At 36.5% G+C, this 25028-nt stretch overlaps 2 long non-coding RNA genes across 2 annotated transcripts; one reads left to right on the forward strand and one right to left on the reverse strand.

Moving 5' to 3' along the window:
• Positions 1 to 24280, forward strand: LOC121062159. Its single transcript, XR_005815434.1, has 4 exons — positions 1 to 96; positions 17222 to 17317; positions 23431 to 23556; positions 24174 to 24280. It is a non-coding gene; the product is annotated as an uncharacterized LOC121062159 (long non-coding RNA).
• LOC121062160 lies at positions 1722 to 5468 on the reverse strand. Its single transcript, XR_005815435.1, has 3 exons — positions 5414 to 5468; positions 2246 to 2277; positions 1722 to 1826 (listed from the first exon to the last, which is right to left on the reverse strand). It is a non-coding gene; the product is annotated as an uncharacterized LOC121062160 (long non-coding RNA).
• Positions 24281 to 25028: the final 748 nt, after the last annotated feature.

The following is a 25028-nucleotide window of genomic DNA, read 5'->3' on the forward strand; positions in this document are numbered from 1 at the left end:
AGAGCCAATATCAAGACAGTGCTCTGCTCAGAATATGCTGTGAAACACACACCACCAGAAATGCAACAACTGCAGGGTCATGAAGGGAAGAAGCAGGTAGGTAGGATAAAAATTGTCCCTTTTCAATTTAAGCAAAAATGTTAACATGGCACACAAAACAAACCAACCAACCAACCAAACATCAATGTAGTTGCAAGGTATCAGGTATTTAAAGCTTCCATTTCTCTTTGAATTCAAATGCAAGAACCATTTGCTTCTCAAACTTAGTGACTTATTGCTCATAATTGGTATCTATTTATCTTTTGTGTGTGTGTGTATGTGTGTGTGTGTGTGTGTAGCAGTGCCCCACATGAAAAAAGAAATTGTATTTCACAACCAGAAGTGACTATTGCATAAATTAGATAGAGATGAGAAAACAGCGAGCTCCATATTCTGTTTACCAGATTGATGCCTTCCATTTGCAATGTGGGTATTGTTGATAGCTTTCATGGGAGTTATCAGATGCCACTTTCTACAGTTCAGGTGTAACATGGAAATCAAAACATGTTTATCCTCCCAGAAGTCAGAAACTACACTGACTTCTTCTGGGGCAACTGAGGAGGGCATATCTTTCAAAGGGCTGTTCTTCACCCTCTAGGCTCTAAAACACAGCTCACCTGCTCAGCCTCCAAGAGCCACTGGTCCATTAAGAGTTTCTTTGGTCAGGTTTCCTTCCATGGGGCTCAGTTCCAGGAATATATAACCTCAACAGAAAAAATACTTCAATTTTAAAATTGATGATTTTTAGAATCCAATGCCTAAGACATTTTATGAAAATATTCTTTGTTTTCTTCAGGATTCCTTCTCCCCATGTCAAATAATGAAAGTTTCTTGATAGCACTTTCTTTCACTTCTGTTGAGGGGAGTTAAGCATTCCCCCCCCACCCCCCCCCCCCCCCTTTTTTTTTTTCTTTTTTTCTGGAATATTATGCAGTTGTCGTATAACAATACTTTAAGGTAGCCTGCCTTTTCAAAAAGTCCCTAAAACCAACATAGTCTTTCTAATGTTCACAGCCAGTGACAGCAGACTGTTTTCTTCAGCGTTTGTTGGTATTTTAGATAGCTAAAGGAAAAGAAAACAAACTCTTGCCTGGTTGGAAAATTTCTGTTGTAACTGATAGCAAATACGGAAAATCTAATTTGCATATAGATGTCAAAGCTTGCAACCATATACTCCCCTGGGAGAACTCTTGTTGTTTAACTGTGTACACAGTCTGGCACTAGGCTGCCCAGCACCTAATAAAAGCTAAATTGAAACTTTTTTCAAACTCTAAGGCTGCAAGTATTCTTAAACTATCAATTTACATTTGCGAAGAAAGGGCAGAATCATAGCAAGCTAAGCCTCATTTAAGAGGAAAAATCAGAGGGTATGGTGACAAGGGCAAGAGGGAGACATAACTTTATTTGAGAGTAAACATCAGTCAGATGTGCTAAAGTTTAAATTCATCAGCCAAGACGAGCTTTATTACTATGATGAGATTAGTCAATACCAAGGAGATAAAAAGCAGCACTGTGTAAAGGAGAGAGAGAATAAATGAAAAAGATTATTAACAGGGCTGAAAGAACAGCAGAGAAAGGATGAATGAATATTGAAGAGAAAATGAAATGGAAGGTGGAGAGAACAGAAGGACAAGTGAAAGAATTAAGTACAATCTCCTTCTTTTTTTTTTTTTTTTTTTTTTTTCTTTTCTTTCTGCCAATCCTGTTTTTTATTTGAATTTTCAGTTCTGACCACAAGCTATGTGGGAAAGCAATCATAAGGTATTGTGGCAAGGGAAGATTAAAAGCTGTCAGGGAAAAAAGAACAAAAAGTTTACTTCCATAATTTCATTCAAATAAACTATATTAAGCTTTTAAATGAAAATGTATATGGTAAATATAAAGCATGAGTAATGTAATCTCAGAATTGGAGTTTGCACAAATTTTAAGTTAGACGTAATCTTTGGTTGATACAAGAAGATTTTGAATCCTATGAGGAGCAAAAACAACTGGCCACACATCTGATAGCTCTAATGCTAGATTCTGGCACCAGAATAAGTATGGTTTCCACTGACCAACACTTCAAAAAATTGTACACTTTCCCATGAAATCTCCCACGTTGACTTTCAATTCAGTTCTCCCAGTAACTCTTCAAACGAATAGCGGTCCATAGACATTTATTTGAACAGCACTGTAGTCGTTACTAGGACTTCGAGACTGAACATACCAACTTCATGTAAAGGAAGAGTGACAGAGAACCTGAAGTATAGAAAGGGAGAGGAGACCACTGAGAGATGTTTCTACAACTTTTTCCTATAAAGCAATGAAGAATTTGAGACTGTCTAAATGTATGATTCTCCCTTTACTCATGAATCAGCAATCTCGTTAAGGGAAGCATGTCATTTTCCCTATCACTTCTCTTTAGAGAGTATTCTTCCTCTAGTCTCCTCTTTTACAGTGCATCACCTCTTTACTACTCAGTGATAGAGGCTATCTGGATGAAGGGAAACTAATATTCATCGCTTATCACTGGATTTAATTTTTATTCACGTAAGTGTTATGTTATGAATGGAATTTCATTTATATAACTTTATAGAACTGAAATTCTCTTCTCATTATTCCCTTCATTTATCCACCACTATGTTTGACAAGAAGTATTTGCCCCTTAATGTCTTTCACTCAGGTTTCCAGCTCTGGTAACATAATGCTGTCTCTCATACTTCAACTTATCTCCAGAGAGTCTGAACAATTTGCAAAATTAGTGTTTCCTGGCTAATGCTGAGAAAGTTCACTTAATCATTTCATCAGGCATGTGCAGGAATGGAGAAATTAGCATTTATAATAACATATTCCAAAGGGACAAGGAGATCTGCTTACAGCTTATGCCCAGAAGCTGTTTGATAGTGGGACTTCAATGCTCTGCAGATTTTGCAAGCTGTATGAGCTACAGGGGAGAAAGCAGTTTCCATCAGGCAGTGAGGAACAGATCCACATCAGTGAGTCTCTGTGCCATTTCACCAAGTGCAACACATACATTATTATGGTTCAGATCATGGGTGCACTTGTGACTCAGATCTCTGGATCTCCCTGTGTGTTCTGGTTCACATCACTGAGCAGTCACAACGTGCATGAACAGGTTTCCTATCAGAGAGCTAAACTATAAGTTGGGCTCTAGGAGCACATACAACGTGCTCAAGCTTTTGGTGGACATTAGATCCATGAGACCTGGGAGTCTGAAGGGAATATGAAATAAACTCTGTGTATATACTTATTGCATGGGTATTGAACTCTTCACAGCTGATTCTCTGCTCTTTAGAGAGAGCACTTCTACAGGGCTGCACTGCAAAGAAATGCAGCTATCACATGCAACCATCAAAAAAAGTTGAGCTCTGAACATGATAGATGCCAAAATCATTGATGGTCATTGCAGGAAAATCTAATGTCACTATCTCCCTGGTCTTTTGATAAATATCAGACACAAGTAATAAATCATTTATTTACTCCTTTAAAACAGTTTTAACTTAATTTAATCATGTAAGTAGTAAATCTGTTTTTCCCTCCGGTACATTAAATATACTGTCTCTTATAGGTTGTATATTGTGCTAATTTGGTATCATGTTAGCCAAAGAAATCTGCATGTTATTCTTTTTGTAGGATGTGCTGACCTTGAGGAAATTTATTTTAACCCTGGTGAATTTGTTGGTTTGGGGATAATTCACGGGCACCAAATGGTTCACAGATAAAAATGCTGCTTTGACCTTCAAAGTGCTCAACACTAACATGTCATTATGCAAGTTGAGAACTTTTCAGTCCTTTCAAAATGCATCACCTAAGAGCATCCTCTTTGCTTGTCACTCTATATTATTGCTATCTGAATGTCTTTATTATCTCCTCATTTTCCATAACATCAAATGCAAATTTCTTATGCCCACCTTCAATGCCCTTCACAACTGTTACCTTTGTTTAATCTTTTTTTTCTTTTTTTTTTTTCTTTTTTTTTTTTTTCTCTACTTTCAACTCTGTAGTGGTCTAGAGTGAATGAGTATTTGGTAGTACCAGAACGCTCTTTATTCTTCTGCACATTAATAGTTTCCTCCTCTTTTACTTGGTATTAGTTCTGATGGCAAGCTGTACTGTATTACATCCTGCTATGAATCCCTATACAACCGAACATCCATTACAGTTGCATGGTCTGCACTAATCTTACTAGGTGAGCTGTAGTCTGACAGAGATAATATTTATTTAAGAAAAAGAGAATGATTCATATTGCATAGACAATACACTGAACTATTCACATTTGCTCTTGCCACACCTCCTCCTTCATGTCTGTTGTGTTCAGTGATCACTTATGGTCTCTGTTTCATGTTAGTTTGAATGTTCCTCGGGACTGAGATTTTGCTTGTGTAATGGTGATCTTCAAGCAGTACAGAAGGTAACTCTGGGCACTGTTACCAATGCAACAGCAAACCATGTATTGACACTGAATGAATTCCAATCCTTGATTTGTCTAAATATGTTAATCATACCATATTGTTTACATATTTCTTCTATGCAGAATATGTAAACATTTATCTATGACTTCAATGCTCAAAAAAGATACAGAACACTATATTGTTTGCATTCCATGCTCTTCTGTCCTGAAAGAGTGTAATGTGTTGTTAGGAAACCTTGTCCCTGACAAAAAACATTGGCACAGAAACTGACAGTTACTGACACTAACAAGGCAGAAGTTTGATGACAAAAGAGAATAAGGATGAACAAGGAAAAAAAAAGTGCATATAGGCATAAAAAAGTGGGTGGGTTTCAGGGTAGGTGGAGGGAGTCTTGCAAGAGCATCTGTTTTGCAAAACACTTTTGAAACATTTATTTTCCCATGGAGGTGTTATTCTTCTGCTTTTGCTAAGGAAAGATTGTTAAGGCTATGGATTGAAATAACAATAATAATACCTAAAATGAAAATTAAAACAAGCAAGCAAACAAACGATATTATTGGCAGTATTATTCTAGGTATTTTACTGAGGACAAAGCAATTAAAATGCTGGGTTTTATCCCCATTCTGAATTGGGCTTGATTTCTCTAAGCATTATGGTGAGTTCATCAAGCCTATTGAGAAGCTGTAATGTGGAAAAAACATATACATATAAAATAAATAAATAAGTTACTGGCCAATAATTGAAACAGGTTGGATTTTCTTTGTATTTATGCATTATTTTTGTTTACTGAAACAATTTATCAAAAAGTAGTGGCCATCTTATACATTCAGATATTAGGATTTTGCTGGAATACCAGTATGTATAAATGTATGTATGCATTTTTAGACAAAAGACTTTGCATCAAATTAAAATACATTATTATGATTTTCATAAAAGGAATACCAAACATCTATACAACTGACCTTATTGTTTCTTCTATTGTGGTTGTTCATGTTTTATGAGGTTTCCTATGTGCTAGTTCACAGCAGTCTGACTCTGAATCAAGAAACAGAAAACAAATACAAAGAACATCTTCATTTAGATTTAGTTGTGTAAATCTTATTCTAGTTGATATGAATTCACTTGTGTGAATGAAATGAAGTGAAGCCATGTGTGAATATCTGCATATGGAAAAATTATACCGGAATACTTTTAAGTTAAAATAAGAATTGTATAAAGGGACAGCATGTGAACCTCTTTGTACGAGAAGATACTTTCACATGCGGCCTTATTGCAGTCAATATAGTGAAACAGAAGTATCCCATTCTGGCCAAAACAGTTTTAGGACCACGAAGTAAAGGCAAGATAAAGAAAGTCATTGGCTGTATTGAGAGAATGTACCCATGTGTGTTCCCCTAAAAGAGCCGTCTGTGTCTTGAAAGATCCACTAAAGTCTAATTAAATAAATTAAATCTTTAATAATGCCAACGTATTGATATATGATCTATGAACAAAGATGAAAGGTCTTCTAAGACCAGTGTCTTTCCTATGGAAGAAAACATAAGTTTTTCTTTGTGTCAGTGATAGTTCAAAAATGCTGTATTTGCTATTGTGCCAAGTGGTAATGTTATAATTACTCAGAGTTAAACTTAGCTTACCTCTGAAACTTGTTATGAAGACAATTCCAGTACAGATTCCTTGGAAGGTTTTAAAAAACCACAAAACTATTCCTCAATAAAAACATGAGGAAAAAACAAACAAACAAACAAACAAAAAAACCCAGATGTTCTCATTTCTCATACACTTTCATTATATAAAGATTGGTGGAGAATCAAAGTTTAATTTTGGTTTCTATCTAAAGTAAAATTCTGACCTAGTGTTCCATTGCCATTCCAGTATCTTTTGTATCTTTTATCTGATATAAGTGATTATCCAAGTAATGTTTTCAAAGTTTGTAATTAGAGATAAATAGAGGAAAAAAAATAAAATAAAAAAGAGGAATTTACCAACTAGTACTATTTCTAGCTTGCATATCATGTCAAAACCTCAATGTCCTAGAAACTTCAAGTTTGCTGTATTTAACTAGCCTCCAAAAAGCAACATCCTTAAATCCTTAAATCTTTTTTAGAGAGGTTCATTTGCTATTTTTAGAAATATTCACTCTGAAATCTATGAACCTGAAGCTATCCTTTATGATTTCATGGAGACATCAGAAAATTATCAGTACATATCAGATCACTAATTTTTGCTCATGAGAAGAGAACATAGAAATTTGTTTGCAAATGAATAGAGTCCTCACTGACATAACTCCTCAAGTATCATTTTCAATAGTATGCACTAAGGAACTAGATGCCCTAGAATGCAATAGAAACTAGAAATTCACTCAAAATATGGTGGATTGTTCCTCTTACAGAGAAATGGGAAAAGGAGAGTAAGAGATGAAAAGAAGAAGGATATGGAGAAGCAGAGGGGGAAAGGAAGGGAGAAGATGCAGATGAAAATTTTATATAACTTCTAGACATCCTCTGAAACCACAGATAAGAGAAACAAACATATTGAGATCAAATTGGAGCATCACTCTCTACAAGAATTTATACAAACCAACCTAGCACTTTCAGTTAAAACACTACTGGCATCCCAGACCACAACTCAGAAAACTGAGATTAGCAGATGCTGAGTGACATTATTAAAGAAAAGTAAGTTAGCACTGGAGTCAAGATTCAGACCTCATTCTGCTTGACAGATGAAACTTGCCCATCTCCCATGCTAGCCACCAAGATGGTTCATTTTATTGTTGTCTCCCAGACTAGCTATGAATGGGAGCTGATAAAGAGATGGGTGGAAAACAAGCATGTATGAAGGGTACCACTGCTATTTTACTGACTGATTCAAAAATGCAAAGTATTGCTACAGAGTCTTTTAAACATGAATGACATTTCTGAGTGGCAGAGGACATGGCAAATTAGAACAGAAGAAGGAAGTATTTGTCCTCTATCTCAGTCTCTTCCACAGAGCTCGAAAGACCTACCAAAACCTAATCCTGTGTTTTTTCAACTAGAAGTGAAGCTGGACAGCTTTTTTCCCATTAAATGCTGGGACTGAAGCACTGACAAACACTAGCCTTCTAGCCATAGTCTGAAGAAGATGGCACTTCCTAGACACAGAATTATTTGCACAAATTTCCTGAAAGAAGTTAGTATCGGCAAACATTGAAACTTACCTTACTTTGTTCCACAGCTGAAGCATCTCCAAATCATATCCAGGCTTTCCTTGACTATCAAGGACAATAAAAAATCATAGAATAGAATCACAGAATCACTCCGGTCAGAAAAGACCTCCAAGACCATCAAGTCAACCTAGCACTGTCAAGTCTACCACTAAACCATGTCTCGGAGCACCACATGCACATATCTTTTGAATACCTCCAGGGATAGTGAATCAACTACTTCCCCAGACATTCTGTTCCAATGCCTCACAATCCTTTCAGTGAAGAATTTTTTCCAAATATCCAAACTAAACCTCCCCTAGTGCAACCTGATACCATTTTCTCTTGTCCTCTTGACTACCAATTGCAGGAATACAGTATATTAAGAGACAGTTTCCTTAACAGATTGTTATGGCTGAGAGAATCACAGATTCTGTCTTTTCTCTCTCTCTCTCTATTTACATTTTTTTTTATTGCTAAATTTTGAATAAGCTTATTCCAGGACTCTTAAACAAGCTAATCAATGGTATTTCAAAAAAGCAAGGACTTCTACAGTCATCTGCGCAAGGTCAGTTTCCAAAACAGTGTTTATACAAATTGCTGTGTATCAGTTACTGTATGTACAAACGAAGTCTTTGTATTTACAAAATACTAATTAACCCATCAAAACCTATTTAAATGACAAAAAATTAGATTTATACTGAAGATTTATTTATTTATTTATTTTTGAAAGTACATTCATTTGTAGTTCAGTTTTGCTGTTTTGAAAATACAGCTTATGATGAGTGTTGCAAGCAACGTCAAGGATGAGTAGCAAGTCATCGGTGGAAAGACATAAACAATATGCTAGCAATTTCCAATGACTTCAGTGTTATGATCTGATGAATTGTGTGAGTAGACCTTACTCATCAATTCTGTTTTGTCTCCCAATAGGTAGCAATCTTAGAACACAAATTCCATTTAACTTCGGAGATCATCTTTCTTGTCTTATAACCAGTGTAACTACAAAGACTGAAAAATGAGAATAGTCAAGAACAATTCTGTTTTTTGAAAGTAGGGAGTGAGCTGCATCAACATGCCTCTATTCATCTAGAAATGCCCTTAAAAAAGCAGCTACTTATCCTCTAGAAAATGGTAAACTAGTTTATTAGTTTAATGCCAAAAGACTTCCTGAACTGCAGTAATACAAAAGAGAATAAAGATTTCCAACACATTGTTGACCATTCTGTTCAGTAACTTGCAGTAGGATATTTCTGGGTTTCTCCATTGTTACTGTTCTGTAACATGCCTCTTCTGATGTACCTTTCTTCCACTAACCATTGAAGAAATACTGAGGGTATCAAATCTTGCTCTTTTCATTGTCTCCACAGATCTTCACATCCCACTCACAGGCTTTGCATCAATCATTAAGAGCACCTGCCTTATGCAATGAAACTTAAAGCCAAATCCAAACTAACAATTGGATAAGGCACAATTAACAACTATATTTTGACTGTAACTAGTTTTTAAATGTACCTCCCTGAGGCGAGGCATGACTATATTATAGTCTCAAATTCACAGGTGATCTGATAGAAAATTAGGATTTCTGCCTCATAAAATATCTCAAAATAAAATAAAACAAAACAAAACAACAAAAAAAGTGAGTAGTGATTCTTAACAGAAAAGAAACTTTACAAGAAAACAGATGTTCACAAACGCTGGGAATGATGTCAAAGCTATGAGCATGCAAATCTGGGATCTGGAGCTCACAGAGCTACAGATTGCAAACTTCATGATGGCAGCCTGGGAGCTTAGAAAAAAAACAAAAACAAACAAACAAACAAAAAAACACCGTGGAGGCAGGGGAAAATCTCTAGTGTCCTCAGTGTCCAACTGTATACATGCTGGTGCAAAGCTCTTCCTAGGGGGTGTCAGAAATACCAGGACATACAAGGCAGGACTGTTCCAGAGCCACAGATGTTAGAAAACAGTACACAGCACTTCCATGAACACTCGGTATAGCTGTCCAGAGCTTGGGAACACGGATGTCTGGGTTTTCTGACTTATAGACAACACTAAGGAAAGAAACCTGAAAGCATAGCTCCTAGCAGATCACCTAAAGAGAAGGGAAAGGGAGAGGGAAACCAGAAAGTTTGTGAAAATATATTATATTGTTCTAAAAGCATTTCAGTTTCCACGAGACAGTTTACCATCCTCCAAAAAATTATTTTAAATCAGAAAATTCCCAACAATTTCCACTTGAGAGAATTTGCTTAGTAGGAGCATAAAGATCTTTTTTTTTTTTCTTTTTTTTTTTTTTTTTCTTCCCTAGAAGGGCAAAATGTCACATATATCACATATATAGCAGAGAAAGAGAATTAAGCACGCAGGAAATTTACAGAGAGTTCTTTCCCTGCGTTTTCTAACACAATAACCTATTAATAATATTTTGGATATGATCATATGATGTTATACAATGTGGAAGTCCTAGTGTTTAGATAATTAAAGGAACATTTAAATATGCATTCTGGTTAGCAGGGAGGGATTGCTTTTAATCTTCAAAAAATTAGATATAAAAAATTAATCTTTCTATTGCTTACACTTAACCTGATATAAATTTAAACTTACCTTTTTAAAATAAAAATATACAAATACCTTATATATCAAACAATTAGTTTGCATATTTGCTTTAGAAAATCTTCACAGTGCCAAGATAGTAAAGCAGGAAAATATCTTATTTCTTAAAAGAATCAGCATATTTCTGCAGGCTTGCTTAGATTCATCTCTGCAGGCTCTATGTTTAATTCAGATTGAAATGTCATTGATTTCCCTGTAGGATCTCAGAGAATCTGCAAAGACCCTTTCCTGCAGGGAATTTCACTTGTCGCTGGTCACCACAGCACATCAAAATGGAGCTTACATTCTATGTGATTTAATTAAACATAATTATACAAGTTAAGAAGCACTCTTAAAGGATTGTACTTTGATAAACCCTTCTCTCTACCTCTCAACAGTTATCCACATCACTTCACACTGTGTTTGTATGATAAATAACAGTTAAGATATGATTGCACACAGAAAAGACGTGCACAAAATGGAAGCATGGGGATGAACATATGCTCTTAAAATAGTACGAAATAGTACAAAACATGCAAGAATTGTTAGGTATGAATTTTAATGTAATAGAAAAGCAAAGCAAAACTACATTTGAAATTAAAAGGCCTTTTGCACCTATAATATGCCAACTTTTCTCTGCCTTTATTTTCCTATGAGAATACGTTTCATTTGTGATTATCCACACTGTAACCATCAACTGCTAACCTTTGAGAGCTGAAGAAAACCCTGCACAGAAGTACTAATGCATTACTGTTTGGAAGATGCTTAGATGAAATGAAGAATTTTTTAATAAAGCTCTAATGTACCCACTCAAAACAAAAAATCAAAAAACCATGGACATCCACAACTGTCGGCTTTATGGGGCCCCTGCGAGGCAGCCTTGAAAGCAACCTTCAGCATCTGCTCCTCTAATTTGCATAAGTAATTGGTAAGTGATTAGGAGCACAAGCTGACAAAAACAAGCTCAGCATGCGATGGAGTGGGCTGATTCTCTTGCTTCAAATTACTCTGAATTACAGAAAGATTCCGAAAGAATGATTACTTATTTAAAGAGTTTATGACCTTCAGGTAACAGACATTCATGACCTGCCTCAAGAATTATGTTCCTGAGGGCAATAACACTGTCAGTGATGAACACAGAGCAAGGGACAGAGATTTCAGTGTAGTCAGGGTAAATCTTTGGGACTTATTTCCACAGGAGGCCACTGTGACCTCCATCTTGCCCTATAAAATGCATGGAGTCACTTTCTGGAATCACTCTTTCCAAACAACATGATGGGATGAGAAGAAATGACACAAAAAAGGAAGCCTAATGGACTACCAGCCGCTCCAGGAAGGGAAAGGACAGCCTCAGGGCTATTGTACTAATCTAAAACTGGAAGCCTGGGGCTGATACCTTGGTCAGCCCTGGCAAGTTCATCAGTAAACAAAAGATTGTTTTTAACTTCCCCGTTTCTCAGTGTTATCCAGTCAAGGCTTATCTTCAGAGTCACTTGTTGCACCGCCATTTCCCCGCTGCACAAAAGCCATCCTCACTGAGGTGCCAGCACCATGCAGCAGCAGCAGAACTACTCAAGAGTTATCAGCCGACCAAACACCATTGAGACAACTGTGCCGTGCCTCCAGCTTTTTTTGACAACAGAGGAAAAATTCATTTCTCATTTTGCCTCTCCTCAACTTCCTTTTCTTCCCACATAGGAAGATACTGAGCAGTAACACATTTAGCTGTGCCATCCGTCCAAAGCAAATCCTCCTTTGTGTGCAGAGAAGCTGTGGTGTGGGAGAGCACTGACTTAAGTGCCTCGGCTGTCTCTGAGATGTCTCTTGAGAAGCAGGCAACAGTTACATGGCATGTTCTGACTTCAGTATAGCTTGAGATCATGATGTTAGGAAACAACTGTGTCAGACAGCTGCAAGGCTCTGAGAGGCCTCCTCCAACCTTTTGTATTGTACTGTGGGCTGCTGCAGAGAGGCACAGTAGTACTGGGAGTTGTATCACTACTCCCTTCTTCTTTTCCCTTTTTGACTGGTGACACAGAAGGGAACAGAAATGCCGTGTGCTCCTGAGACAGGAGGTGTGCCCCACAGGTCCAATTGTCCCCTCAGTTTCAACAGCATATGTGGAGCAGCCCTTCACTCACCTGAGGATGCAACAAGAGTACATGGTAGGCCCCTTAAACCTTCCCTACTGGTAAATTGCAAACTGCATTTGAACATTGAATTGGGCGTGCACAACTGTAAAAAAGAGAATAAAAGGGTATCAAAATACAGGGAAAGATAATTCAAATGAGGGACAAAACGTGCTATAATTAAAATACCACGATTTTCAGAAATCTGAAAGTAGGAAATTGTAACAAATTTGGAGAAATTATCTGAGTAAACACAAACTGAAGCGATCATTTTATTTTTCCATCTGACATTACTCCTTCTCACAAAACTCTAAGTCAAGCCAGAATTCCTAAGAGAATTCCTGCTAACCTGCCATAATTACTAGGTGCAGTCACATTAAAATGATTTCGTCACTTCAGTGGGAACTGGGTGAGCATTGGTTTAGTTTAATTTAAGCAGATTCATATCTCAATAATTTGTCCTTGAATTTCAGTGAAAATATGGATAAAAATTTTACAAATAATATTTCTTACAAAGACAATAATCTGCATAATTTAAGCAGAAGGATAAAATTTCACAAGTTTTGAGATATCTAAAAACAAAATCCCTTTTCTCATAGATTGCCACTTATGACCATTTCTAGTGTCTTCTGTCCTGTGGCAGATATTCTTGCTCTGAAAATATTTCTTCCCCTCATTACTTCATAGCTTATGGTGTACCAAAACATAATCCACCTCCTCCTGGTCCTTCCCTTCCTCTTTTAATTGACAGCCTGAGGCTGGTGTGAGAGAGGAAGAGGTGAGCAGTATGTAGGATGTACAACAATTCCTGCTGTCCATTGCCCTTTGTGTCAGTGACATTCCCTGTCTTTGGACTGTATATACAAGACTTCACAGAAGCAGAACCATTCTTGTTTGTGTACATGCTGCTTTCCATTATATGAAACTACACAGAAAAACAAAACAAAACAAAACAAACAAAAAAAAAACAACGTAGTAGGTCCATGTACACTGTTACATCTTCACCAGGCACAGGCCGTGGTTATTCTGGTTGCGCAAAATTTCCTACCTTTTGCTTGTGGACCAAGGCTACAGGGATACAAGCACAGAGGTGGGCATACTGGAGGCTGCTTTTCAGTAGTTATGTCAGTTATTTCTGTGTCCAGAATACAACCACTTTGATATATTAGGCACTGAAAAAAGAGAAGGGTTATAAGTCAGCATGAAATGGTTTCAATGAACATCTGCTGTAAGCTGTCTGCGTGACAGTAGATGAATGTGAACTCTTGGAATTAATCATGCAGGGCATGACCTTACTGAAACATTTACGAAAAAGCAGTTGCACACCATGGCAACAGTCTCCTCTCTCTCACTCTCAGTTGCAGAAGATGGCTTTTCACCAGACCCAGCTTCCACACTTCTCTAGGGAACAAAAGGGACAAGAAGTGCTATTGATGTAATTGTTTTTGTGAACTGCACAGGTCACTCTTGAGCATTCAGACTGGTGAATACCTGGTATTCCCAGTGGTCTGTAAATAGCTGCACAGAGCTTTCCCAGTATACTGTATTATTTTAATCATAGTCACAAGCCAGCAGGCTTAATTATAGTCAGATTGAAGGCAAACAAGGCAAAATATTATAATTTATTAATCTGGAGACAAATAGGATGACTTCAGAGAAGCAGTCTATGTGTTGTTGTGTTCTTTTCCATTTCACAACCCGTGTGATACAATTTTCAGTGTTTCTTTACTCTGGAGGCCAGTAGAACCCTGTGAAGGGCAGGGCTGAGTTGATATTTGCACTGAGCACGCACCTCTTGGATGGTACTAGAGGCAGGTCATGAAGTTCTTAAGCTCAGATCTTTTTTTTCAGGCATGCTAAATTTTCACGCTCACCTCACCTGTCATAGATTAAGCTTGTTCACATAGTAGCTGATTTTGTTTTCACTCCAGCTTCTGGCACCACTGATATTCACTCTACTAAACAAAGACTGTCAGTTCTCTCTCATAACATAGTGCAGGAAATGTTTCTCCTTGGTACTTGGCTCTCCATGCAAGGTCTTCCATGTATTTTCCAACTGACTTTTTGCAATAAGTTTCCTACTGTTCTTCATGTTTATACATGTTTATTGTGTACTGTGTCCCTATCTTTATTAGTCAATTCATAGAGGAATAACAGGTCAATTGGCTTTTGCCTCAAACCTGCAAGTAGCAGCATCCTTTAAAAACTAAATTAAATTGTGTGTGAGTGTATAACATGGAAAATCAAGGAACTTCTTTTTTCACTGAAAAAAAAAGAAAAAGAAAAACATACTAAAGGGTTGTGTATATTGATAGAAAACTGATACTGATTGTTAAAAGTAGACCTTTTCTTAAATCACAAAGTACAGATCTTCTAGTTTATGACAGTGTGTAAAAGCATGTTTTTGTACATAATCAGGTAATCAGGTTAACCACTGTCCTATTCTCTGTTATGCTTTGTGACTGTTAATCACTGACAAGTGATAGTTTATTTGTGTTCCTCGAAAACATCACTCTTTTTTTCAGAGACCAGACAAAGAGAGAATATAATTATATGTTTGTACTTCTACCTCAGGGTTTTGTACGCCTGTTGAACAATGCAGGCAAAATGTTTCAACAGAAATAGTCACCATGTGCTTTGTCTTTTACCTCTCCTTTACATCCCCCATATTTTCACAAATTGAAAATCAAAGGTACCAAACTTAGCTGCTACTCTGAAAAAAATATTTAGCTTGACTTTGAAGGAGTTAAGGTACCACATAACTGCTAACTTCTGTCCCCTATCTCCTACTGCAATCAGAAAACCTATCTGAACTCAGAGAAACACAAAGATTGGTGTGTCTTGTCTGGTTAAATTCTCCTATTTCCCATAAAATTACTAAACTCAGTCTTTCCCTCAGTAAGGACACTAATAACATTTTTCACCTCTACCTAACCTCCTTCCATGAAACACAAGCAGTGTCCTCTTGCCTGGGGCAAGAGTTATTAATTTTAAGCAATTATGATGTTATAAGAATAAAATGCAAATCTGTCCCATAGCTAGATGCCAGGACTCTGTCTGTGCACAATGTGGTAAACTGAATCATAACTGCACTGCTAGTTTCTGCATAAGTAAGACAAAGAACTGATTTGTGACAATGGACCAGCCTAAGACCCGTTGATTGACTGAACCCCTAACTACTTTCATAACAAAGTATTATAATTGTTGGTACAGCACAGCTCCAGGAATGTTAATTCAGAATAGTCCTGGACATCTCCCCAAACACCCATTGCTGACAATGGACCTGATGATCAGTACTGTGTGTATTCTTGATTTGTGTTAACCACGACAAGTGACTGCGGTCATCCCAGCTGTGGGATGTGGACATCAGCATTGTGCTACGGAATTAACCAAATCACACAGACAATTTAAAATAATTATTAGAAACTTTTCCTATAGAGGCTTGAATTGAAAGATTCTTTGTAAGTAATTTTGAATAATTGATAGATTTATTTTTTTTTTTATGTGCTGACATGGTCAGGTAATATTAGAGGTGAGCTCAGTTGTAATGATCTGATGAAACAGTAGACAGAGAGTGTTCTACTACCCAACTGAATCTGTTGTTGCAAGGACCCTTGTTGTAAGAGACTCCTGCCACAATCCAGACAGTGACCAAACACCATGTTTGAGAGACTCATTTACTCATATGAACCTTATTCTGTGCAAAATAGCTCAGTAAATTAATACTTTTCTTTTCATGGAGAAACTCTACTTGTTAGTGTCTGTGCAACAAAGGGCAGGTGAAAACAAAATCAGTTCTGGAAGTTATTAGGGAGTATTTGACAAAGAACAGACTAACTATAAAGATACCATATGATTACATTACAATTTCCTAAAGAAATTAAGTATAACAGAAAATATTATCAATTTATGTCTGTACTACCTTTTAAATATCATTTAAACATACATGGGGATCTCTGTCACACTTCGTATGGTATGCTTTGTAAAATCTTTGGTGCTTGGTGAAAAAATGTGAAGGAAATATCTTTCTGAAAAATATCAAATTTTTAAAAAGTAAAATATTTTTCAGAAATATGTTAATTCCAATTTTTAAAGAAAAATATATGTGTACTGTTCAGATTTTTGTGTTTACTTCATCAGGATTAAAACAAAAACCCCTCTGCAAGACTAAAACAAATGATTTTGGTTTAATACTACTATTTCATTTAATTTCATTAGTATTTTTAACTTGGCATAAGATCATTGAGTTTCAAAATTGTTGTTGCATGTTGGAAAGAATAACAGAAAATATCAAACATTTCATTGATTTGAAATGATGTTAAAACTTCCAGTCTCATTCTACAAAGGCTTGTTTACCTTTTTCTCATTTCTTTTTTAAAACTGGAGATCCTTTCTCTCTTGATCTTGCTAAGTATCTCAATTTATTTTTGTAATGTTTTTGTCAACATGAATGAGCAAAGTGAGTCAAAACCATAAACTTATTCTAAAAATGTAGATAATTGACTCAGCCAATTTCCTTTGGCTTCAGTGAAGCATCACATCTTTCTAAGAACGATCTGCCTTCCTTTACCCATGACATAAAATTAATGTTATCTTTTGTCATACATAATATTTATTGCAATTTATTTATTGCTCTGTAATGGAGATGATTAACTGAAATAAAATAGTTTGACGTGGTTGAGGCAAAGTGCTTCCATAATTTCAAAACCTTTTATGGTCAATTTTTTTTTTTTTTTTTTTTGTGGAAGACTTCAATATAATGACTTTTTCTGCTTGAGAATTAAAAAAAAAAAAAATAACAAAAATGAATAAAAGATATAATGGGTAAATCTCCTAAGAAAGAAATTACATTTTCTTAACAGATTCAACAAGTGTTTACTAACAGACAGAAGCAAAACTGGTTGTCACTCAACTTTACACGGAAACATGAGATTTCACATGCTCTCTTAAGAATGCAGGTAAGTCTCAAGGAATGGATAAAAACAAAGTGGAAAACAAGGGAAGAGTCAAAGGGGCAGAAAGTTTCCATTTTTTTTCCATTTCCAGTCAGTAATATAAGTAACATTTAATTTATTTATTTATTTACATGTGCAGGAACTGATTCTCATGAGATCCTCATTTCCTCATTTCACCATTTGAGCAAAGGGGTAAATCTTGGCCATGTCATATTTCATGGCACAAGTTTACACAAAATAACACCTTTCCTGCTCTTTTAAATGTGCATTTAAACCAGTAGTGAATCAATATTTTATGATCCCATACACTAAGGCTAAAAAGTCTCTCTCTCCAGCATGCTTGACCTAAAGGGAGGAAATGAAAAATGGTCTCTAGCTTATCTCTAGCTGCCTGCCTAGCATAATAATGCTGAATCTGGAAAAATAGTAAAACTTAAAATATGCATGAAAATCAGCCCCTGGGTTGAAGCAGAGAAAGTAATTCAATACTCCATAACCAGCAGTGCCGATTCTGCAATGGGCGATCATCAGCAGCAATTGTTGTAATAGGAAATGGGTCCTTGAACTGACAGCTTGATAGGTTAAAAGCTTCTCAGCTCTCTCCGAAACTTTAAAGCCTGAAGAAGAGAACATTATCTTCATTCTGTTTTACTTTTTGATAATCCTTCTTCACTAAGATAGACTGTTGGTCCTCAGACTCATTATTTATACATCTATGTCATTGTTCATTATCTTACAAAACAGAGAAACTCTCCAATGATCATTTAACCACTCGCCAGTCCCAAACAAAAAGTGTATGTATCTGTGTGCATTATTCATCTTAGATTTAATTTAGATTTTGCTCTATAGGAAAATATGAAATTTGTTAATTGAACCTTCATAGAGTACATATATACAGAATACATATAAAAGCAAAAACATTTGTCTAAGAGATGCTTAGAAATACAAAAACAAAGGAAAAAACAAAACAAAACACAAAATTTCTCAGCATACCTGAAAACTAGCAAAGAACAGATATATGGGCAACTTCTATTCAGGAATTTTACCTGGCTCCTATTAGGATTACTAAGTTTGCTAACAAGGCTCGTACACTAGCTTAGGAAAACATTGTTTGATGTAAGCAACACTTTACTGCAAATGAGTAATATAATTATACTTCTTATTTTCTTTGACGTAGATATAAAAATAATTACAATGGCAAAACAATAGGTGTCAGGCCATGGAGATTTACAGAAAAAGCTTAGAGTCATAGAATGGTTTGGGTTGGAAGAGACTTTTAAAGAACATCTACTCCAACCCTGCTATCCTGGGCAAGGATATCTCACACTATGTCTTGCTGTCCAAAGCTCCATCCAACCTATCCTTGAACTCTTCCAGGAAAGAGTCATCCGGGGCTTCTCTGGGCAACCTGTTCCAGTGCATCACTACTGTCACATTGAAGAATTTCTTCCTTATATCTAATCTAAATCTTTTTCCATTTAAAACAATTAGCCCTTGTTCTATGTATGCCTTTGTAAAAAGTCTCTCTTTATCTTTCTTATGCGTCCCTGTTAAGTATCCAAGAGCTTAAATAGGTCTCCCTGGAGCATCCTCTTCTGTAGGTTAAACAACCCTGACTATCTCAGCGTTTCTTCATAGGAGAGGTGCTTCAGCTCTCTGACAATTTTTGTTGCTCTCTTCTGGACATTCTCTAACAGGTCCATATCTGTCTTGTGCTGGGGTCCCCAAGAGCTGAATGCAGTATAGCCCAGGACACAGTTGGTTCTCTGGGCTGCAAGCATACACCTTTGGCTCATGTCCAATTTTCCGTCTACCACTAAACCCAAGTTCTTCTCCACAAGGCTGTTCTCAATCCATTCATCCACCAGTCTGGTACTGATGCTTAGGATTGCCTTGACCCAAGTGCAGCACCTTGCATTTGGGCTTGCTGAAATTAATGAGGTTCTTGTTGGCCTATTTCTCAAACTTGTCCAGGTCATTCTGGGTGGCCTTCCCTCTTTCTATCATCTCAGCTGCACCACTCAGTTTGGAGCTATCAGCAAACTTGCAGAGGGTGCACTCGATCCCACTGTCCGTGTCATTAATAAACATATTAAACAATGTTATTAAAAATATGGTAGCTTTAATACTGTTAAAAACAAAAAAAGAAAAGAGAAAGAGAGAGAGAGAGAGAGAGAGAGAGAGAGAGAGAGAGAGAGAGAGAGAGAAAGTCATCTTCTGGGTAAAATGAAGTTTAACAATCCAACCATACTTGATTCCAAATGCTATGAATTACAGAGTACAACCAAGATTGTAACTGTTTCCTTACATTCTCTAATTGTTCAGGGAAAGCTTTTCCTCTTCATTTCTTCCATAGTGAGAAATTTCCACACATCTGTGTCTGGAGAAACAGGCCTTGCTGACAAAGGAACCTGATGAAGAAGCAGCAGATAAGAAGTTCCGGTCTCACTATATCTTTCCTGCAGTTAGTGGGCATTCTTGAAGATAACCTCTCAAAGAAATGCACAGTTCAGTCATTTGAATCTGAAATCTGTTGACTGAATGAAAGGTTTACCTCATGAGCATAAACTGGATTTTTTGGAAAAAGGTGAAGCATGCAGTGGCTTCTTATGCTCACCATGGGTAGATTAATGTACATATTCATCTTTGAATTTTATTAGTGGAATTTTCCTTCAAATCTTGTTGAAATCCTCATCTTTCTATGTAGTATGGAAATCCACAGGATTTCTCTATTCAGGTGAAATGGACTTCAGGGATTTACTTTTTTTTAAGGCTGTTCTCACACTCATTTGATTTTACCTTCTTTTTTTGAGGGGGCTACCTAAAAGCGCTTTTTCTCAGGTACTCTTCCTCATGCTCAGGCACAAAAAGAAACGATAGTGTCCTCCTTTTGGCTCATTTCATCATTCCCAGTGTAATAGACAATAATGATGGAAAACTACAGAGTTCTGAAAGGGAAACCAAAGGGAGAAAAAAAAAGCTGACTGTCATACGCAATGCTTGTGTCTTAATCACTGTTCACACACTAAAAAACTGTGAAATAAACGGTTCTTTACAAGGTGTAGTTGTGACTACAAATTTAATAGGATCACTCACTCATTAAGATCTTATCTTTTAGAAGTAATAGGTAGATCACCTAGACTTTGCACCGAGTCCTAAGCAGTACCCATTATATAATTATCATTTGAATTAAGATGGTATAATAATTCTAGCTGTCTTGTCAGACTTTTTAAAATATTCTCACTTGTCCACAGTATATTAAGGGAAAAAATAATATGTGGTTTAAAAAACTGAATTTCATACCAAGGCAGAAGGTCTTCTGCCCCACATAAAAACAGATTGTGCCATTATAATCAAAAGTGCAGCCTAGCTCAGATTCCAGATTTAAAATAATTTCTTTATTTCTACACTATATTTACCATGTCGTGAGCTTGTCTGTGCAGTCATTTTATGTGAGAGCTCCATAAAGGGAGTAAAGGTTGCAGCATTATCAAATCATATAAATAAAAGTTAACTTGGGTAAGACCTGAAAAATAAAATCTTTAAAATGCAATGAGTGTGCATATACTGATGGCATAAATTTCAGAGAAATAAACCAGGAGGCTAGGAGAAGAAATAATTAAAGAAAATCCCATTGTCAAACAGCAAATTAAAAAGAAAAAAAAAAAAGTAAAATTATTGTTTAATCTGTAACCCTCCACCCTGTCTCTGTCTGTTTGCTATTCTCTGTGTGTTACATTGGCATTGTAAGGTAAACAGCTGGAATTTAGGGGGCTGATTTTTTTGTCAATATTAGCAATAACTTCTGTTGAAAAAGTCAATAAACAAAACGGAAAAATAAATAAAAATACTCTTGTTTCATTTGGATATAATCCCAAGGCAGGCTGTAAGTGAAAAAGAGAACTGTCTGCTACAGTGAGGCTTTGGCTCTGCATTTGAGATTTCCATGCGTACTCATCACATTCCTGACACTTTTCCCTAAATATATTGTAATTCCTTGATTCTTCTTACACTTCAAAAAATACAGTCATTTATATTTCAGCAGGGTAAATCCAGGAGTAGTGTGCTAGCAGACTTTGTGGCACAAAGTGAGCAGGCATTTAAATAAAGAGGAATAGCAGAATATCTTATGAAAAAAATTGAATGCTCCTGAGAACTGAAGCAACAGAAGTGGAACTAAATGCAGCAGTGTAATGAATAAAACCATGTATTTAGACCTTAGTCTGCTTCTGCTCCAAAGGAAGGAAATAGATTCATTAGCTGGAAAAACAGGGCAGAAACCAGAACGAAACAGCTGATCATTGAGAAATCAGTGTAGACAATGTGTATATATGGCAGATGAGGTATTCCCTCTGCAGATAGGAATGCTTTAATGAAATAATGCTTACCATTACTGAGACCTCATGTGGGATGTAAGTTAGTTTAACCCTATTTGAGAAAGGCTTATTTAGACTACAAAACCATCAAGAACAGAAATTAGGAAGGCAAAGAGAATGAATATTTTCTATTACGAGTGGAAACTGAAGGAAGATGGCCGTTTTAAGCAGCAACATGAAGAGAGGGAGCAGCACATGAGAGAGGGTGGAAGGTTGTCTAGACGCACATTCAGGAGGAAAAATACATGGAAGGAGAAACTCAGGATAGAGAATAACCTTATAGTGGCCTTTCAGTACCAAAAGGGGACCTACAAGAAAGCTGGAGAGGGACTCTTTATCATGGAGTATAGTGACAGGACAAGGGCAAATGGCTTAAAACTAAAAGAGTGGAGATTTAGATTAAAGATTTAAAAGAAAATCTTTACTATGAGGGTGGTGAGGAACTGGAACATGCTGCCCAGAGAAGTTGTGGATGCCCCATCCCTGGAAGTGTTTAAGGCCAGGTTGGATGTAGCTTTGAGCAGCCTGGTCTAATGGGAGGTGTCCCTGCCCATGGCAGGGGGGTTGGAACTGGGTGATCTTTAAGGGTCTCCTCCACCGAAACCATTCTGTGATTCTATGATTCTATGAGTGTGAGAGAATGAGCAGTTCTGAAGGCTGGAAGCAGAAAGCAGTTTTCCGTGTGTGAGCAACCTTCCAGCCCCCCTGTGTCCTTGTGCAAGACAAACTGCATGTAACTCTATATTTGGTTGGCTTTGTAACTTTGCTCTTAGTCTATGAGGTTATGTGATGAAGGACACTAGACAAGCAGGCTCCCATTAGCAAACTTACTCTCAGAGACATGGAATAGCAGGCAGCAATCTATTCTGGTTCTTCTTTTCTGTCGCACCCGTGGACATAAATATCTCTGAATATCTTACCTGTACAGCTTAAATGTAAAGTTTCACCTCTTATGCAAAGTTATATTTGTAACCAACATCTATTGGCTGTTTATGTATATTAAGATATACTATGTTCAAGTAGTGGTTTAACACAAGTTAGGCCAAAGTATAAATGGAGCATTCTTAGAATTGTCTTCTCAATAGTATATTTATTAAACTTCTACATAATGATAGCTTAGGCAATTCCAGTTAATTTAAATTATATCATTGTTAAGCATACCTGCTAACATTACATCTTTCCAGCTTAATAGTGAAAAAAACACAGTGTATGAATGTAAGGGCCATTTAACTCTGAAGTGTGTGAAAAAATTAATTAACGATATTTTCTGCAGTGTATAACGCCCATATCAAAGATACTTGAGGCCAATTATGAAGGCTTTTCTCATGAGGAACATCCCTCTGATATTTCAACTGTCAAACACTCATTATGTTCCACCATAACACAGATTATCCATATGAAATTCATGCTATCAAGTCTATCAGGTTTGCTTTTGAGGCTGTGATTGAAATAGCTTCCTGGGTTACCAAACTTACAAGCAAGAAAGCTCTTGAGAGATCTAACCTCAGTAGGGTAAAAAGTGAAACAGCTACACTGTTTCTGTAGCTTCTCTCCTGTGTCTTACTCAAAAATCTTGAATCCAGAATTGTGAAAAAGAGAATAAAGGGGGAAGCTTAGCAGAAAGAAAAAAAAAATTAAAAAGGCAAAAAAAAAGAAAAAGGTTACAGTCCCTTGAAACATGTTTTTTGTTTATTTGTTTATTTGTTTACTTGTTTTTGTTTTTCTTTTTCTTTTAATTAGGTCCTGAGACTGAGGAGTACTTAATTCACATGCTTTGTTAATGGCACTCAAAAGTAGCATACTTTTCTTATCGTAAAAACATAAGAACATCAACAACCATAATGCTGTTCTGTTGGAAAATAGCATGTAAGTGACTAGATAACTTCTGTTTGAAATCATGTCCTTCAGTGCTGCTGGAACACATAATGCTTATTTTTCTTCAGCAAATACATCCTTCTGACAGTCAGACACAGGCAAACAGGAAATAAAATATGTAGCCAGATGGCCAAGATCAAATTGGAATTTTGCAAGCATAAATATAAGTGTAAATTTCATTTAGAAAGCCAAAGTGGGAGGAAAAGGAATGCCACTCACAAATCCTTCTGCTATTTGCTTGTATGTGAATCCTCAAGCATCTTTTAAATTCTTGTACTTTTGCACCTAAATATTACTTTTGAGGTCCAATCCAAAGGCAGTGGAAAAATCTATTTTGGTGTCTGCAGTAAAGTGTCTAAATCTACAATTATTATTATTATTATTACTTTCAGAAATTTTGAATAGTTTTCATTTCCTTATGCTGTTTGTTTATTTGCTTGTTTTTTGTTCGTTTTTAAACTGTTTGGGACTCATGAACATGGGGCAATTAATTGCATGCCTCCACATGGGTTTAGATGGCTAATTTACTCTAATTTGACTAAAGATGGTGCTTGAGTTGAAAATAATGCTTGTAACTTAAAAAAATAATAAAACTTTATTTTCAACAGCTGTCACCGTTGAAGTTTTCTGCACCTTCGTGCATTCATTGAAGCATGGCCATGGCCAGTAAGTGATATTAAATTAATTACTGCCATGATTTACACATGGACTACAGTTAAATTATTTGTAAATATTTTGGTAGTACAGTGTGATGGTAACAAGTGTAAGAATGGACAATACTTATTATATTTTGTTTCAGCCTTAAAAGTGTTTGATTTAAGAAGGGTTGATTTTTTTTTTTTTCTTTTTTTTCCTGTATGTTTGTTGATAAAAGGCAGAGGAATGAAGGGATGGTTTAGCTGTTGTGTGATGAGTGTATTTTTAATGCTTGGATAGGAGGAGAGGAAGAGGTTACTGTGACTTTGTAGATTGCCTGTTTTCAAGGTAGAGGAGGTTGCCTCAGATATAAGGAGATACAGGTTGATGAGGAAGGATATTTTTGTCCTCTGATGAAGACATGGACCTTCCCTTGTGGTCTAAGCTATTACTTTTGCCTCAAGAGAAGGTGAGAAGACATACTACCGGGCAAGAATGAGAGGACTGCAAACAAGATTTTACACTGTGTGGTACAAAGTGCTAGGTAACAGTGCAATTTTGTCTATGGATTATTGACAAGAAAATCATAACTTTAATTATAAACCCTTCTAAGATTATTCAGATAACTAGATGGTCAAGACTATGTTACTACATGAATAGGAAAGAATGATAACAATATCGCCCAGAGGACAGCGACGAAGATGGTGAAGGGCCTAGAGGGCTTCCCTATGAGGAGCGGCTGAGGTCACTCGGCCTGTTCAGCCTGGAGAAGAGGAGGCTGAGGGGGGACCTTATTGCAGTCTACAACTTCCTCGCGAGGGGGAGTG

The sequence above is a fragment of the Cygnus olor genome, chromosome Z, assembly GCF_009769625.2.
Source record: "Cygnus olor isolate bCygOlo1 chromosome Z, bCygOlo1.pri.v2, whole genome shotgun sequence".
Taxonomy (NCBI): Eukaryota; Metazoa; Chordata; class Aves; order Anseriformes; family Anatidae; genus Cygnus; species Cygnus olor.